The sequence below is a fragment of the Orycteropus afer genome, unplaced genomic scaffold (genome assembly GCF_000298275.1).
Source record: "Orycteropus afer afer isolate SDZICR_OR568_19922 unplaced genomic scaffold, OryAfe1.0 scaffold00207, whole genome shotgun sequence".
Taxonomy (NCBI): Eukaryota; Metazoa; Chordata; class Mammalia; order Tubulidentata; family Orycteropodidae; genus Orycteropus; species Orycteropus afer.
Genome location: NW_006921794.1, coordinates 2,024,193 through 2,036,583, shown reverse-complemented (window position 1 = coordinate 2,036,583; position 12,391 = coordinate 2,024,193). Strand labels below are relative to the sequence as shown.

At 39.2% G+C, this 12,391-nt stretch overlaps 1 protein-coding gene across 1 annotated transcript in view; it reads right to left on the bottom strand.

Annotated features, from left to right (window-relative positions):
* VWA8 (von Willebrand factor A domain containing 8) overlaps positions 1 to 12,391 on the bottom strand; it is a 751,729-nt gene that overhangs the window by 738,365 nt on the left and 973 nt on the right. The gene's annotated exons all lie outside the window — the stretch shown is intronic.

Sequence of the window (12,391 nt, the reverse complement as noted above, 5' to 3'; positions counted from 1 at the left end):
GGGTTTGAACTACCAGCCTTGTGGTTAGCAGTCAAGTACCTTAGGCACTACGCCACTAGAGCTCCTTGCGAGGCCTTAGGCAGTCTATAAATATTTGATGAATTACTGAGACTCTGTTTCTTTATCTGTTTAAAAAAAGGGTGGGAGGAGTCTATCCAACAAAAATTTGTGAGTGCCTAAGTGTCAGGCACTAGTAAGCACTGGAAATACAGAGAGGACCAATACAGGCACAATTCTTGTTTTGGTCCACTACATTCTAATGGTAGGAGACAGACAATAAGGAAGTAAATAAAATGAAACTACCAAAGACTAATATTGCATTGGGCCAGATGCCAGGAGATCTGCCATTGTGACATCCTTACCTCTGTGGGATGGAGTTCCTAAATGCAAAATGGTGATGGTAAACATCTGACACGATGCCACAGTTAGTGCCCAAACCATATGCCAACTTTTTTTTCCTTTATAAAAGGATGTGTACAGTATTTATCTATACAAAGATATGTTGTTGTCTCAACTGATTTCATAAAATAAGCTAAAGCCTACACACAAGGTTTGTAGCCAACAGAAAATTTCAGTTGAAGACAAACAGCTAATAGCAGGCTAGCAACCACTGTTTACCAAGGACACTTTTGTTAATATCAAATAAAACCAAAAAACTCACTGCCGTCGAGTCGGTCTCGACTCATAGCAACCCCTCCTTGGGTTTCTGAGGCAGTATCTCCATGGAAGTAGATTGCCCGATCTTCCTGCCAACGAGTGGCTGGTGGGTTTGAACCGCCAGCCTTCTGGTTAGCAGTCAAATATCTTAGGCACTAGGCCACCAGAGCTCCCAATCTAGTCAAGGTTCCTCACTATATCTTGTTATATTGTTTTACTGCTCCTCTTGACATTCATAACACTGGACTTTGGACATTGCCATAAATAAACTGTGCCTGCAGCCTTTGCTTAATGCCCTCATGATCCAATCTCAGGCAGGAGCATTGAATTGGCCAAATGTGTGTTATTACCCACACAGCTGACGGCCAGGGTACCTAGTGGGGTCAGGGCCCTGCCTCCCATCCAGAGTGACACAATGAAGGATTTTACCACTCTTTCAGTCTCCCTCCTGTCTTACTTTTGACTTACTCAGTGAATCCTCTCTGCCTTTTTCCTTCTTCTCTCATCTTCTCAACACTGAGTGCTGAGATCCAGTTCTTCCACCTCTTTTCTATTGTACCTATAATTGCTCCTTGATGAGTTCTGCTACTGTTGTCTTTAAATGCAACTAATATATTGCTGGCTCCCAAATACATATCTCCAACCCAGACCACTGAACCCCAACATAGATCCCCAACAGATATGTGAATGTCCAACAGGTGGCTCAAACTTAGCATATTAAACTGAACTTCAGATTTTTCCACCAAAATGTGATCCAGTCAAGGTAGAGCTAATGTAACTTCATCCTTCCAGTTGCTCTGGCCAAAAAACTTGGATTCATTCTTAATTTTTCTCTTCTCCAATCCATCAGAAAATCTCACTGACTTTGCCTTTAAGGTATATGCTATGTCTGACCACTTCTCACCACATCCTCTACTACTACTACACTGTTGGTTCAACCAAGATTCTCTCTCACCTCCCAGCAGACCTCATTTCAACTCTTCCTCCCCTATAGCCTATTCTCAACGAAACAACAACAACACATACACACACACAAACGCACTGCCCTCAAGTTGGATCTGACTCATAGCACTATGCCACCTGACCTCCCAAAACAACCACAGAGATCCTTGTTAAAGGAATTCAGTGATGTCACACTTCTGCTCACCCCCTAGGTCTCTGCAATCAGGCTAATCCTGATCTATCTCCCTCTCTGACCACACCTCCTCCTAGTCTTCCCCTCACTTATTCTATTCCAATTATACTGATCTCCTCACTGTTATTGAATGTACCCATTTCAGGCCTTTGCACTGAACTGGCCCACTGACTGAAATGCTTCTCCTCAAAATATTCACTATCAGGGTTCCAGCAAGAAACAGATAGTACAGTCAAATTAGGTAACTGGAAAGAGTATAATGAAGTATTTAAGAGGGTGTGGGCAGAGGTTCAAAAAAAAACCAAACCCACTGCCATCAAATCAATTCCAAATTTCCAAATGAATTGACTCATAACAGACCCCACTGGGTTTCCAAGGCTAGAAATCTTTACAGAAGTAGATTGCCTCATCTTCCTCCCATGGAGCAGCTGGTGGGTTTGAACCTCCAATCATCTAGTTAACAGCCAAATGCTTTATCCACTACGCCACCAGAGCTCCTGGTGCAGAAGTTAGGAAAACCAATAAGGACAGTGCAGTACTCTGGGAGTATCAAAAACAGAAAGCACCTACCACTTGTTGGTCAGAAGGGGCAAAGGACAACATGCAGGCAGGAAGTAATTGTATTAACAAGGCCTCCTAAGAGGAGCTATGACCTTTTGAGGAAGAACATAGGAAACCCATGGTGGTGGCCTGGCAAGGAGGGAGCTGGGGAATAAATACCTCAACTGCACTCTCTTTCTACCCTCCAAATTCTTTCCACTGTCTTCCAGAAGTCAGAGGCACAGGAGCCCATTGGTGCAATCCATTTAAGTCTAGCCTCCTGGGGCACAGAGCAGGGTGAATAGTAGACAGTGGATCTGGAGAGATGAATGGAAAATAACCAGCACAAACCACATGGCTCACTCTCTCACCTTCTAATAAGTCTTTGCTTATTGAGCTCACCCTGAATAACCTATTTAAAACTGCAACCTACATCACTTACAAGAGATGCACTTTAAATATAACAACACAAAAAGGAGGAGGATAAAGGAATGGGGAAAAAAAAATACCATACAAATACTAATCATAACAAAACTGGTGAAGCTAAAATTATATCAGACAAAGTGACTTCAAAACAAGAAATATGATCAGAGATAAACACAAACATTTCATAATGATAAAAGTGTCACTTCATCAGGAAGATATGACAATCCTCAAAGTATACATATCTACTAACAGAGCTTCAAAATACATAAGGCCAACATTGACAGAAATAAAAGTATAAATAGACAAACCTAGAGTCATACATAAATATTTTAACATATCTCTTTCTAGTATTTATGGTGGAAGAAGAAGATTTAAAAAAAAATAAAAGATCCAGAGGAGAGAGATTTGAACAACCTATTAACCACTCAATCTAAGTGACCTTTGTAAAACTGTAGACCCAAAAATGGCAGAATACATATTCTTTTTAAAGGGACATAAAACATTCATCAAAATAAATCACAGGCTAGACCATGAAACAAGTCTTAAAGAGATTTGAAAGGACTGAAATCATACAGTGTAAGGTTTTTGAACACAATGGAATTAAAAATCAGTAACAAAAAGATAACTGGAAGATCTCCAAATATTTGGTAATTGAGCAACACACTTCTAAAATATCCAAAGAAAAAAATCACAATAGAAATTGGACTGCTTGAAACACAGGACAGTGATCAATTACATGTCTACAACAGGCAAAGGGGAGGAGTTGCAACATTCATTGGGGCCAGGCATTTGCCAACCTTGCCTTAAAGATTTTACGTTCTTGGCCTTCTGTTCCATGCCCTAAGTCATCCCCTAAGTCATCTAATTCATATGATGGCCCTTAAATGTCTATTTTGCCTCAGATCTGTCTCCCGAGTTTCACACCTGCCAGTAGCCTACTGGACACCTTGCCTAGATATTCCAGAGACCTTTCAACTTCAACATGAGAAAAGCAGAACTCTCTATTCTCTCTTCTGTTGCCCAACTATCTCCAGCCATCTCCACCTCCTGTATTCCTACCTCAGTAGCTGATGCCATTATCCATCCAGGTGCCTATACCAGAAATCTGGTAGCTATGCAAGACTCTGGATAACTTCCATATCCAATTAGTCAGTTAAGATTCTGCTACCTTAATTACTCTCTCAATTCTTTTAATCTTCATCGTTTTGCACCTGAACTATTTCAATATCCATAGTCCCTGGGTGACACAATGGTTGTGCTCGACTACTAACATACAGGTTAGTGATTCAAACTCCTCCAGTAGCAAGGCAGGAGAAAGACCTAGTGATCTATTTCTGTAAGATTACAGCCAAGAAAACCCTATGGAGCCGTTCTACTCTGAAATACAGAAAGTCCCTATGGTACAAACAAGATCCTTTCCTACTGTGTCTTTAACAATTGTAGGTAAACTGGCACAGGTTCTTAATTAGCCTTACTTTACTTCAAGAAAAGGCTGGCAGCCTTTTCAATTATTTAAAAACTGTACATGCAGCAAGTGATAAACAATTTGTGGACAGTAGGGGTTGGTACAATCATTTCAAAGTGAGGGCAAATTTACATAACATGAAAGGGCAAGTAGGAGTTGTCCTAGTTGGATGCTCTAACCCAGGGACTGACTGCTTGTACATGAGGCCCCAGGAGATGGAATGGCCCACTGACTGAACACTTTCCCAAGACTGAACAGCAACACTTTCCCAAGTCTGGGACCGACTCGACAGCAGTGAGTTTGGGGTTTTTTTTTTTGTTTGTTTGTTTGTTTGTTTTTTGTTAATCAGTCGTCTACTGTACTCCCAAAGTGATCAATCTGAAATGCAAATCTGATCAGTTCACTCCCTCTCTTAAAAGCTATAATTCCCTACTACCTCCAGGAATGCTTCTAAAAGTGAGGGGAAGGGCAAAAGAGCAAGTGCCTCAACCCTCATACCTCAAGGATGCACCTCAGAACCTTAAGGAGAAAGAAAGAAAAAGAAACTGTGTAATTTGAAAACACATAATAGAAATTACAGAACAGACTATAAAAACCTGCTCAACTAGTATAGATGCAAAAGACTGAGCAAAAAGACAGTATAAAAAGCATGGATTTAAAAGGTTTTAAAAACCACAGGATAAAGTACAAACTCTTGGGCACAGTGCAATCGACAATCTAGCTCATGCACTCTCTGGCCCTACCTCTCAACTCTCCAACTTAATGTAGTTTTGTTTCTTTCATGTCTTGATATTTTATTCCCTCAGCCACATCACTCCACACCACTTTCACTTTACACAACTGCTACTCAAATATCTTCACCTTTCTATTGACCCTTACCTGTTATTGGCACCATCTCCACCTCCCTCAAGAACTGATCACCCCAGTCTCATCGTTCTGCTACCACAGCATCTGGTTAATGGTTTTGTACTAGCATTTCTCACACTGTACTACAATGACTAATTATGTTTCCTCCACAGCAATGGCCTTCAAATTAGGGGACACAAACACTTTCCAAGAGCATGGCAGTCTTAAGGGGATCCGTTTTCAGATCCTCATTTCTACATGTTCTTTCCTAAAATGGATCTGACGGAGAACTAGCCTGCAAGATCTCCATTCCCACAGGCACTTGCAGGAGAGTCCTTCTCCCACTTACTTTACTCTGATGCATTGCTCCAGGGCACTAAACAAGGGGACATATTAAATTATAATTTGGGGTAAGGTTCCTTTACAAATTATCCATGTCAACATAAACCAGCCTGTTGTTGTTGTTAGGTGCCATCTAGTCGGTTCCAATTCACAGAGACCCCATGTGCAACAGAACAAAATACTGTGCAGTCCTGCGCCATCCTCACAATCATTGCTATGTTTGAGGCCCTTGTCGGAGCCACTGTGTCAGACCTCCTCTGAGAGTCTTCTTTTTCGCTGACCTCTACTTTACCAACTATCATGTCCTTCTCCAGGGACGACTGACTCCTGATAATACATTCAAAGCATGTGAGACAAAGTCTCACCATCCTTGCCTCTCAGGAGCATTCAGGCTGTATATCTTCCAAGACAGGTTTGTTCGTTCTTCTGGAAGTCCACAGATATGTCTTATAGATGTACATTAAAAGTGAAAGGCAGAAGGTGAGAATGGTGCATAACTCAAAGAATGTAATCAATGTCACTGAAATGTACATGTAAAGATTACTGTTGTTTATTCACCATGTATACTCTCAACAACAACAAAAGTAAAACATGTTATATTTAAAAAAAAAAAAAAAAGTGAAGTGTATGTACCTTTAGAAATGTCTAGAATATTCTACCCTGTATTGGCCTGTGTCGGATATAGTATATTGCAGAGTGGGGAAATGAGAGTAAGTGCTATTGTCAACTAATTCAAGAAGGGACAGCTAAAACAGCAAAGTAAAGAAAGTTGCAAAAACTGAGGTAGAAATGGAATGGCTTTCTCACATACTTAAATGCAGCTAAATTTTCCAGCTTTTCTCAGGTCTTATAGTGCCTAAGGCATTTGTCTGCTAACCAGAAGGCTGGTGGTTCAAACCCATCAGCCACTCTTTGGAAGGAAGATGGGGCAATCTACTTCCGTAGTGATACCACTTTGGAAACCCAAGGAGGGGTCACTATGAGTCGGGATTAACTTGGTGGCAGTGAGTTTGGTTGGAGTTTTTGTTATCTTGAGAACATGTCATTAGCTGAAGGGGTTGGGGCAATGTACCTCTGAACATCTGAAGCAATACAAATTTACAGATGCTGATCCATTTGAACATAATTGAAATGGTTTGCTATCAAATTTTTCAAAATACACTGGGCAAATACCACAGAGAAAACATTTAAATGTTTCTTTCAGATCAAATGTATATCTTTCAAAAACTCATTTTTAAACAAATAATATTATGAAATATCTGTTCAAATTAAGGTCATTCCTCATCTTATAAAATGTTTCTACTTCTTAACTATTATTGTGAAAAAAATATATGCCAGATACAGAATTGGTTAGTTTTCAGTTTTCCCTAAATAAAATGTTAAAACTTGATCACAAGATCTAAAGAAATGATGGATTTATTTCTCACTTTTATGCATGATTTGTATTAATTATCCCCTAAAATTTATCAATAAAGTTAATTACGTATTTAATAAAAGAACAGAGATTCATATTCGTGGCCATTCTAAAGAAAGGTGATCTAACAGAATGCAGAAATTATCAAACAAAATAATTAGTATCACAAAAAAGTAAAATTTTGCTGAAAATAATTCAAAAATGGTGGCAGCAGTATATATGACAGAGAACTACCAAAAATTCAAGCTAGATTCAGATGATGAGAACAAAGGATATCATTGCAGATGTCAGATAGGTCCTGGCTGAAAGCAAAAAACACCAGAAAGACATTTACTTGTGTTTCACTGACTATGCAAAGGCATTTGACTTTATGGATCATAACAAATTATGGATAACACTGTGAAGAATTGAAATTCTACAACACTTGATTGTGCTCATGAGGAACCTGTACATAGACCAAGAGGCAGTCCTTCGAACAGAACAAGGGGATACAGTATGGTTTAAAATCAGGAAAGGGGTGCAGCAAGAATACATCCTTTAACATACTTATTCAGTCTGTATACTGAGCAAATCATCTGAGAAACTTAACTATATGAAGAAAATGGCATCAGAATTGGAGGAATACTCATGAACAACCAATGATATACAGATGACACAACTTCACTTGCTGAAAATGAAGATGACTTGAAGCACTTACTGATGAAGATCAAAGACACCTCAACATAAAGCAAACAGAAGTCTACACAACTGGACCAATAAGCAACATCATGATAAATGGAGAAAAGATTGAAGTTGTCAGAGATTTCATTTTACTTGGATCCACAATCAACACCTGTGGAAGCAGCAGTCAAGAAATCAGACGTCATATTGCACTTGGCAAATTTGCTGCAAAAGACCTCTTTAAAGTGTTAAGGAGCAAGGCTGTCACTTTGAAGACTAAGGTGGGCCTGGTCCAAGCCATGGTATTTGCAATCGCCTCATATGCATCTGGGAGCTCTTGTGGTGTAGGATAAGGCACTTGACTGCTAACCAGAATGTCACTGGTTCAAACCCACCAGCTTTGATTTGTTTGATTGTTTGTTTTCATATGTATGTAAAAGCTATACAATGAATAATAAAGACCAAAGAAGAGTTGATGCATTTGAATTGTGGTGTTGGTGAAGAATACGGAAAATAACTATGGACTGTCAGAAGAATGAACAAATCTGTTCTCAATGAAGTGCAGCTGGAATGCTCCTCAGAAACGAGAATGACCAGACTTCATCATGTTACCAGAAGGTATCAGTCCCTTGAGAAGTAAAGTAGAGGGTCAGAGAAAAACGGAAATACCCTCAACTAGATGGAATGACACAGTGGCTCCAATGATGGGCTCAAGTGCAAGCAACAATTGTGAGGATGGCTCTGTGTTTGGTTTGAGTGTAGGGTTTACATCACTCATTCCAACACCAACCTTTACTTCTACACCAAAACTACCAAGGTTTTAGTAAGTATCATCCATAACCCTAGCCAGAATATTCTTCCCTCTGGCAATAATGATTGTTCAAGATCAGCCAGCAAGAGTTCTCTCCAGAATTTTTGACAGAGCTCTCAGGAGATGTTTCTTGTCTTCTAACACTGTGAATTTTAAGATCAATGAAAGCTTGGGGCTGTCAGTAAGACTATCATTGTTACCACCTGATGATGGCCTGCTTGGCATTGAAACCCATGCATCAAAAAGCATATCCAATAAGGTGGAAGGTGGAGGGACCACAGGGAAAAGCAGAGAGAGCCTAAGCTCTAAACTTAAAGTTCATCATTTGAACTCCCTAGATCCAGCCAGACCTGAGGCCATTGGGCTTCCTAGCTCTGTGAACAAATCAATATATTTTTCTCTGCACATTTGTCACTTATTAACTAAATGAATGCTGATTAATACAGCAATTCTTATAAAATAAATGCAAGCAGACCAAATGTAACCATCCTCATTTTACAAATGAAGATACAAGCTCAGAAAGGAATATGGGACATTTTGACCCTGAAGACATTCTGAAAACATTTTAATCAAAATAATACTAACATTCATAAATTTTCATCAAACAAGTAATTTTCAAAGCAAAATTCATTAAGCCAAAAGAATTCTTTGATCAATTTTTAATACAGCAAATTTTCATTTTTATTACACATAGAAGTATTATTTCATAGTGACAATCTGATTTATCAATTACTGTTTTTTCTATATGTAATTGTACCTATTATATCTTCTACAATAGTATGTTTTCCTTTGTGGTTTTGATCACAGGCCATAAACCAACAAAACTTTATTCTTTCTTCAGTGTTTAATCAACAAATCTTACAATATATAGTTTTGGCACAGTCAATTTTATTTGGTATAGGTAATTTCTAGTAATTCTTTGGTATGACTGATAGTTTTTATTTAATTCTTAGCTGCTCTATTATCAAGATCCTAACCAATCTCAAACATGCTTTTCTCAACTATGTATTTTGGACACATTTGCAGTAGCCCTTCTCATAAAATGTGGTTTTAATGTTCTTTATCCCATCCAAATCAGAGACTGCAGATTCTGTTAATGGACAGACATACTACAGGATGCCCAATCCCATGAAATGTACTCACAATTCAACGACAATTACTTGACAAAGTAGTTGGTTTGTTGTGTTGTTGTTGTTAGGTGCTGTAGAGTTGTCTTCAACTCATAGTGACCCTGTGCACAGCAGAATGAAACACTGCCTGGTCCTGTGCCAGCCTCATGATCCTTGCTATACCTGAGCCCATCGTTGCAGCCACTGTGTCAACCCATCAGCCTCACAGCAACACGTAAGCCACCACAGGACAACAAACTGAAGGACAAGTATGTCTCCCTTAAGTAGTTAGTTTAGTTCAGGGTTTCTCCAGAGAAGCATTTTGGGCCACATAATTCTTTTCATGAGGGGCTGTCCTATGCATTGTACAATAGTTAACAGCATCCCTGGTCTCTATCCACTAGTACAAGTAGTACTCCCACTCTCCCAGTTGTGACAACTAAAAATGTCTTTTTTTGTTGTTGTTGTTATGTGCCGTTGAATCGGCCCCAACTCATAGCGACCCCTCCTTGGGTTTCCGAGGCAGTATCACTACGGAAGTAGGATTGCCCAACCTTCCTTCTGAGGAGTGGCTGGTGGGCTTGAACCGCCAGCCTTCTGGTCAGCAGTCAAGTGCTTTAGCCATTATGCTACCAGAGACATTGTCAAATGTGCCTTGGGGTCATTGGAGGTAGAGAAGGAAAATCACTTCCAATTAAGAACCACTGGTTTAGTTATCACCATTGATTATTTTTCATACAAAATACCAAAGGTATTGGAAATTTCCATGTTAGTCTATATGCCCTTATAAAGGTCTTCTAAATAATTTATTAGGTTGCAACTGTTCTGGGATTTTACTGCTAAAATTGTTTTAATACACAACAGGGTTAGAATGTCCTCTGGGTCAAAGAAGCCAGTGGCAGGTTCAAAGAAGTTAAAAATTTCCCCAAGGTTCAATATCTAGTAAATACAGAGCTGAGAACTGAACCATTTGGGGCCTAGTATAGTTGTTTTCTCCTTTGTACCATATTTCTCAGTTGAAGTCAGAGTTCTTTATTTCTATTCCCCAAAATCATTTATTGTTATTTAATTCTACTGTAGTCCAAGGATATAATCTAAACATTTAAAAAGTGCATTTATTATTTACTATTAACTGAACCGTGTTTATATGATGGGGCAATCTACTTTCGTAGTGATACTGCCTCAGAAACCCAAGGAGGGATCGCTATGGGTCGGGTCCGACTTGATGGCACATAGCAACAACAACAACAATTAGCTATTTGAGTTCAGATCTCTGGTGAGACTCCAAATGCATTTATCTACTGTTCTCATACCTTCAACTTTGTCATTTTTTACAGTAGCAAGTAAGTCCTGCCAGAGTCAGTGACTGAGTCTAAGAAGTTAATATGTTAACTTATTATGTATCCATAAGTCTCACATTTGAAGCAAAGCCTCTACTTTGACTTGCCAGATATAATACAAGTTTTGAGGACATTTACAACGCATCACCAATATCTATATAATAAACTGCACGCTGTTGCCTTCAAGTTGATTCCAACTCATGGCAACCCCATGTGTTTCAGAGGAGAACTGTGCACCACAGAAGTTTCAATGACTGTGATCTTTCAGAGGCAGAACACCAGGCTTTTCTTCCAAAGGGCCTCGGCAGAAACACCAACCTTTTGCTAGTAGCTGAGCACTGAACCATTTGTGCCACCCAGGGACCCCTTATGCACACCTGCCTGCATTCCTGCTGTTTTTATAATCACATGTATTATTCATGTGCAAAGAACAATTTTTATTTTAAAAAGAGCTCACATCAATTAACTCTGCTCAGTCTGCCTACCTAGATAGTTCTAAAAGACATGAATATGAAAAGAACTGGTTTCATTTCTCCTAAAGTCAAGGAAACAGAGTAATTCTCACATAGCTAAAAAATAGAGAATAAAATAAGATTTTATTGAACATTATTTTCCAGGGTTCTGGTGGCATAGTGGGTAAGGCATTTGGCTGCTAACCAGAGGGTGGGTGGTTCAAACCTACTAGCTGTTCCACAGAAGGAAGATGACGCAATCTACCTCCGTAAAGATTTATAGCCTTGGAAACCCGATGGGGATCGCTATGAGTTGGAATCCACTGGATGGCAGTGAGTTTTCTTTTGTTTTTGCTTTTTTTGTTCAGGGACAATTAACTAATTAAATCCTCACAATAATCCTATAAAACAATACCCTTCTTACCTCCTTTTTAACAGTAGAGAAAACTGAGGCACAGAGTAAAAACCTACCCTCAAGTTCACATAGCTAGAGAGTGCAGAAGTGGACTTCAATCCAGACAATTCAATCCAAAATCAAGTTACAGAATGTGCAATACTACACCCTTGACTTCTGACCTCTGGGACAAAGAAGTAACAAACAAAACAAATAGAAACACACACAAAAAAAAAACAATGAAAAACACCATGGAAGTTACAATAATCAAGAAAGGAGCAAATCTGAAGTCACAACTCTTTCCAGAAAAAAGTATTTATTCAAGAAATGAATGAATGAATGAAATGCATGTCATTTATACTCACTCATTTCCTTGCAAGGCATATGATTCAGGGCATAGGGAGATGCAGTGGGCAAGAGGAACAATAGAGCCTACAATTACATAGTGCAAACTTGTTACTCTAAGCAACAATGACATTGACAAAATCTTGCCTAGAATCACTTTACCATTCATTTAACCAGCACGCATGTTCTAACACCAACACACAACCAAAAGGATTCCTAAAAACAACCAAAAATACGAAGTTAGGAATCAGAGCATGTGATTTTTGTGTAATTACTAGTTAGCTGTAAGTCACTTTTCCCTCTTAGGTCACCATTCCCTCAACGGTATGTCAGAGTTTTTAGCTCTGGTAGCATAGTGGCTAAGGCGCTTGACTGCTAACCAGAAGGCTGGCGGTTCAAACCCCCCAGCCACTCCTCGGAAGGAAGATGGGGCAATCTACTTCTGTAGTGATACT